This window comes from Phoca vitulina, unplaced genomic scaffold (genome assembly GCF_004348235.1).
Source record: "Phoca vitulina isolate PV1807 unplaced genomic scaffold, GSC_HSeal_1.0 scaffold45, whole genome shotgun sequence".
NCBI lineage: Eukaryota > Metazoa > Chordata > Mammalia > Carnivora > Phocidae > Phoca > Phoca vitulina.
The window spans coordinates 3,690,874-3,697,680 of NW_022589748.1; positions in this window are offsets into that span (position 1 = coordinate 3,690,874).

The following is a 6,807-nucleotide window of genomic DNA, read 5'->3' on the forward strand; positions in this document are numbered from 1 at the left end:
ACAGCTCTTGATCTCAGGGTCGTGAGTTTGAGCCCTATGTTGGGCATAGAGGTTATTTTTTAAAAAATAAACTAAACCAAAATAAATAAATAAACTTACTGTCTAATATTGGTTCTGAGGGTCAAGAATCCAGGAGCAGCTGGAGGGATGGCTCTGGATCAGAGTGTCCCAGGAGATGGTACTCAAGCCGTGGTTGGACAGCCGTCATCTGCTGGATGGGGACAGGAGACTCTGCTTCCAAGCTCACTCGCGTGGCTGTTGGCCAGAGGCTTCACCCTCCCAGCACCTGCACCTCGCCAAGGGGCTACTTACAACGCGGCAGCATGCTTCCCCCCATAAGAGAGTGATTTAAGAAAGAAAATGAGGGGCACCTGGGTGGCTCAATCAGTAAGCGTCTGACTCTCAATTTCAGCCCAGGTCATGATCTCAGGGTCATGCGATGGAGCCCTGAGTCAGGCTCCCCTGCTTCTCTCCCTCTCCCTCTGCCCTTCCCCCGTGCTCTCTCTCTCTCTCTCTCTCTGTCTCAAATAAATAAATAAAGCTTTAAAAGAGAGAGAGAGAGAAAGTGAGCAAGGTAAGCAAGGTCTTGGGTAAGACAGAAGCCAGTCTTTTTTAGAACCTAATGTCATTGCTTCTGCCTTATGCTACTGATCACACAGAACAACCCTAGTACATACACAGAAGGACCACACAAGTGTGTGAATACAAGGAGGCAGGGAACGTTGGGGGCTATGTTCCCCCAGTGGCTGGCTATAGATATGTGAACACATATTCTTTTATGTTGCCTTTTTTCTTTGGGGAGAGAGAGAGAACGCGCACGTGTGCCCACAAGCGGGTTGGGGGAGGCAGAGGGAGAGGAAGCAGCAGGTTCCCTGCTCAGCGCGGGGCTCGATCCCGGGACCTTGGGATCACGACCTCAGCCGAAGGCAGACGCTTAGCCGACTGAGCCACCCAGGTGCCCTGCCTTTTTCTTTTTAAAAATATAATGTACTGGGCGCCTGGGTGGCTCAGTCGGTTAAGCGTCTGCCTTCGGCTCAGGTCATGATCCCAGGGTGCTGGGATCGAGCCCTGCATCGGACTCCCTGCTCAGAGGGGGGTCTGCTTCTTCCTCTCCCTCTGCCATTCCCCCTGCTTGGGCTCTCTCGCTCTCTGTCAAATAAATAAATAAAATCTTTAAAAAAAATAAAAAATAAAAATATAATGTACTTATCTGATTGAAAGTGTAATACAAAAAAGAGAAAGTGTAATACATGCTGATTTTATTTTTTTATTTTTAAAGATTTTATTTATTTATTTGAGAGAGAGAGACACAGCGAGAGAGGGAACACAAGCAGGGGGAGCGGGAGAGGGAGAAGCAAGCTCTCCGCTGAGTGGGGAGCCCGATGCGGGGCTCAATCCCAGGGCCCTGGGATCATGACCTGAGCGGAAGGGAGATGCTTAATGACTGAGCCACCCAGGGGCCCCTGTAATACATGCTGATTTTAGAAAAACTTGAAAACACAGAAAAATATACAAAAGATATCTCAAACCCTCATAACCCCACCACTGAAAGATAATGGCAGGCTACATTTTTATACATTTCCTTCCACTCTTTCTTCTATGCATATTGTGTTAGTTAGGATGCTTTCCTCAGATAACAAAAACCACCCTGACTCAAACAAGCTAAAATAGAAGGAAAGCTATTCAGGACCCCAGGGAACAGGAAACCTAGAGATGGCCAGATATTAGGGTTGGTGGAGAACAATGACTTTCTTTTTTTTTAAAGATTTCATTTATTTATTTGACAGAGAGAGACACAGCGAGAGAGGGAACACGAGCAGGGGGAGTGGGAGAGGGAGAAGCAGGCTCCCAGCTGATCAGGGAGCCCGATGTGGGGTCCCAGGGTCCTGGGATCATGACCTGAGCCAAGGCAGACGCTTAACCGACTGAACCACCCGGGTACCCAGAGAACAATGACTTTCTAAAGGACCCAGGTGACTTCTCCAGGCCATCCAAACACTGACTTCATCCCAAGCGTCCTGCTATGGCAAGGGCAGCATCTCATTTACCCCTTAGGGCAGGGAGATGATTGGAGGAGCCGAAAGTCTTCCTTGCAGTCTGATTGGGCCAACTTGCTTCACGTCCCCACTCCCGAACCAGATGCCATCGTTGGGAATGCTATAGGCTAACTGACCAGTGTAGACCTAGTTAAGAGGTGGCTATTGACTTAGAGAAATCACCTTCAGAGCTGCGGCAGCTTCCCCTGAGTCACATGGTCATTTAGGTTGGAAGAAGAGGAAAAGGAGGATGGATGGCTATCAACCATGTCTCCTATACAAATATACTTAAATAGTTGATAGGATACAATTTGGTATCCTTATTATTTCAACAGAATGTCATATTATGAACATATTCTTTTTTTTTTAAAGGTTCTATTTTTTTTAAGATTCTATTTTTAAGTAATCCCTACACCCAACACGGGGCTTGAACTTACAACCCCAAGATCAAGAGTTGCATCTCAGGGTGCCTGGGTGGCTCAGTAGGTTAAGTGTCTGCCTTTGGCTTAGGTCATGATCTCAGGGTCCTGGGATCGAGCCCCATGTCAGGTCCCTGCTCAGTGGGGAGTCTGCTTCTCCCTCTCCCTTTGTCCCTCCCTTCCCCCCCCACTCATGCTCTCTCTCAAATAAATAAATAAATAAATAAAATCTTTTAGAAAATGTATTTATCAGTTAATGGGCATTTGGGTTGTTTCCATTTTTTAGCTACTATAAATATTGTCTTAGTTCATTCAGGCTGCTATAAGAAAAAAGCAAAAATACCGTTGACTAGGTAGCACATAAACAACAGAAATTTATTTTTCACAGTTCTGGAGGCTGGGAAGTCCAAAATCAAGGCAGTGGCAGGTTCAGTGTCTGGTGAGAGACTGCTTCCTCATTAAGGCCAGTTTCTTGTTGTTAGTCTCACGTAATGGAAGCCAGGAGGGAGCTCTCTGGGATCTCTTGTAAAAGGGCGTTTGCTGAAAAGATCATTTGTTTCCCACTGAATGGTCTTAGCACCCTTGTTGAAAAATCAACTGATCATAAAAGTGAGAGTTTATATCTGGCTTCTCAGTTCTTTTTTAAAAAAATTAATTAATTAATTTTAAATAGGCACCTCACCCAATGTGGGGCTTGAACTCACAACCCTGAGATCAAGAGTCACATCCTCTACTGACTGAGCCTGCCAGGCTCTCCTGGGCTCTCAGTTCTATTCCACTGATCTCTATGTCTATCCTCACACCAGTACTGCACTCCATTGATTACTATAACTTTGCAGTAATTTTGCAATCAGGAGGTAGTGAGTTCTCCAACTTTGTGCTCCTTTTTCAAGATTGTTTTAGCTATCCTGGATCCCTTATATTTCCATATGAATCCTAGGATCAGCTTTTCAATTTCTGGTGATAAAAAAACCACAACTAATTAGGATTTTGATAGAGATCATTTTGAATCTAGGAATCAATTTGGGAGGATTGCCATCTTAACAATATTAAATCTTCCAATCCATGAACATGGGATGCCTTTATTGAAGTCTTCCTTAATTTCTTTAATGATGTTTTATAGTTTTTAGTGTACCAATCTTACACTTTAAAAAAATTTATTCTTAAAAATTTTATTCTTTTTGTTGCTATTATAAGTAGAATTGCTTCCTTAATTTCATTTTTGGATTGAAATATATATACATATATTTAAAGATTATTGATTTATTTGAGAGAAAGAGCACAAGCGAGGGGAAGGGCAGAGGTAGAGGGAGAAGCAGACTCTCTGCTGAGCAGGGAGCCCGAAGCGGGGCTCAATCCCAGGTCTCTTGAGATCGCGACCTGAACTGAAGGCAGATGCCCAACCTACTGAGCCACCCAGGCACCCTGCTGAGATCTTTGTTTATTTTTTTAAGATTTTATTTTTAAGCAATCTCTACACTCAACATGGGGCTTGAACCTACAACCCCGAGATTAAGACTTGCATGCTCTACCGAATGGGTCAGCAAGGCGCCCTTCTGAGACCTTTATTGTGACACTATTAGTGTGTCTCATTCATGTTTGCTTGCATTCACCAACCCACAACTGAGCAATGCTTGACCCCCCTTTTTTTTTTAAGATTTTATTTATTTATTTGACACAGAGAGAGAGGGAGAGAGCAAGCACAAGCAGGGGGAGTGGCAGGCAGGGAGAAGCAGGCTCCCCGCTGAGCAGGGAGCCCGATGTGGAGCTCAATCCCAGGACCCTGGGATCATGACCTGAGCCAAAGGCAGACGCTTAACTGACTTAGCCACCCAGGCGCCCCGCTTGACACCCCTTGTAAGCACAGGGGATTTCTGGGATGAATTGGGCCGTCCTTCTCTGCTGAAGCCAGTCTGGTGAGAGAGACAGAACTGTGTGAGGGCAATTACATGAAGACTGGAGCAGTGGGAGGTCACACTTCAATAGCTCTAAGCACCTGATGAAGATGAACTCATTTAAAGCTCATTAACATCTCTTAGAGGTGGTACTTCTTTTTCCCTATTGCAGCAGAGAAAACTCACCCAAGGTGACACTGCCAGTAAGGAGCAGAGGTAGAATTTAAACCTGGAGCCAGAGTTCTTAGCTCTCGTGCTCTTCACTCCCTCTACAAAACCGTCCCAAAAGAACAAATAAAGTGCCACAGCAGTAAATACGGTAACAAGAAATACGGTAATGATAAATACGACCCTGGCAGTGGACAGAGTTCTGCAGACACAAAGAGGGAAACAGTCCACTCTACCTGGACGCGTTGAAGGATGTTTCCGCGGAGGAACCGTTCTTTAGCTGAGCCTTGAAAAAAGAATTCACCAGAACCCAACAGTGGGAAGGTTGTTTCAAGCCTGTGTGAGAGCAGACAGCCGTGAAGGGGCTCGGGGTGTCCAGTTAGCACTGGTCTGTTTGTTACAGAAGTGCTCTCCTTAAAATAACAGGGTGGGGGGCACCTAGGTGGCTCAGTCATTAAGCATCTGCTTCGGCTCAGGTCATGATCTTGGGGTCCTGGGATCAAGCCCCGCGTTAGGCTCCCTGCTCAGCAGGAAGCCTGCTTCTCCCTCTCCCACTCCCCCTGCTTGTGTTCCCTCTCTCGCTGTGCCTCTCTCTGTCATATAAATAAATAAAATCTTAAAAAAAAAAAAATGACAGGGAGGAAGAGCTACAGAGAACAATTTTTTTAAATCACTATGTCCTCTCTTTCTGCTCATGTCAATTACAACCGAAATAATATTTCTTTATTGAAAACAGAAATATTAAAAATGTTTAAAATTTAAATGTAAAAAACTTCACACTGAAAATAAATCTTTAAAAATTTATTTGAATAATCTCTACACCCAACTTGGGGTTCGAACTCCCAACCCCCCCAGATCAAGAGTCGCTCGCTCCTCTGACTGAGTCATGCCAGGCGCCCCTAAAATATTTTTAAGAGAAATATTATTTACTGATTTCTAATCACATTGTGTCTATGATATTCTAACCACTTTGAAATGGACCCAGAATGGTATAAAAACCGCAGTTTGCAGGCCAAAGAGTTCCAGGGGCTTTTTGGTGTGAGAGCACTTCACACAGCAGCCGTAAGCAGAAGACCCCGAAGACAGCAAACATGGATTCCTGCCTCAACTGGTAGTTTGTAAAAATTTTCCATGAGGTGGCAGTAGTTCTTCAAGGAGTCGTGGGAAAGGATCTCGGCTGAAAATTCAAGTTATTTGGTGTTGGTGGGTTTTTGGTTTGTTTTTTTTTTTTTTTGTCATTAAAGTGAGATCTCTTTCATGCACTTGAACTTTGCCTATCTTAGAATAAAATCCACGATATAAAAATTCCTTGATTTACAGAGCGAAACTGGTTTCAAGTGTCGATATTTTCTGGAATTTTCTCGATGGTATTCTCTATCAGCTCACGCTATCAGCTCACGCGGGCGGACCGAGGTTTCCTTCTACCTCTCAAGGTCATTTCCGAGCGGTCAACTGAACGAAGCAAAATGAGATTCCCACCACAGCAACTAGAAAGCCGTGTTTAATGTCAGCCCTGCCAAGCAACGTGAAGCAAGCGGTAAGTGATTTTGGCATCTGGAAGTGTTCCATGCTTCACCCCAAGTGAGTGTGTCCCTTACTCTCCGCTCTCCGGCTGGCTGCCCTGTTAATTTCTATTTTCTCAGACATCTGCACCGATCTCAATTTACGCTTGTGAGTAAGAGACAAGAATAAGAGAGGAGCCCAGCTAGCTGAAGTGCAGCGGAGAACAAAAAGTGGAAAGGATGGGCCCTCACAGAAGAGAATTGTTTCAGTCCCAGAACAAAGGGGCAGATGGATTAGGCCAGTCTGAGCCCTGGCTCCGCCTCTTAGCAGCTGGGCCCTCACCTGATCTCTGAGCTAGTGTTTTTCAACCATAGACAGAAGGACAACAATACCTATTCACAGGATCAGAGAGTGCAAAGGGGAGAATGTCCAAGTTAGTGGAAGCTACACCAAATATTTTACCAGGCCATCCAAATGTTTCCCCGCTGGCTTTTTTTTTTTTTTTTTTTTCCCCTTTGCCTGTTTCCCACACCAGAAAGACGATGGAAATAAAAATGAAAGTCCTAACCCTCTTGTCAATCCATTTTTGGCTGGCTGTCCTCCCTGGCTGCACACCAGAATCACCAGGGAGCCCTCGTCCCAGCCCAGAGCAATAGCCACAGTCCCTGTGGGTGGGGTATGAACTTGAGGCAGCCACTTGACAAACCCTCTGAATGCCCTTGAAGGGATTCTGCCTTACCCGGAGCGGTCCCGTGGTTTCCTCGCTAAGGACACTGCCAGCCAAGA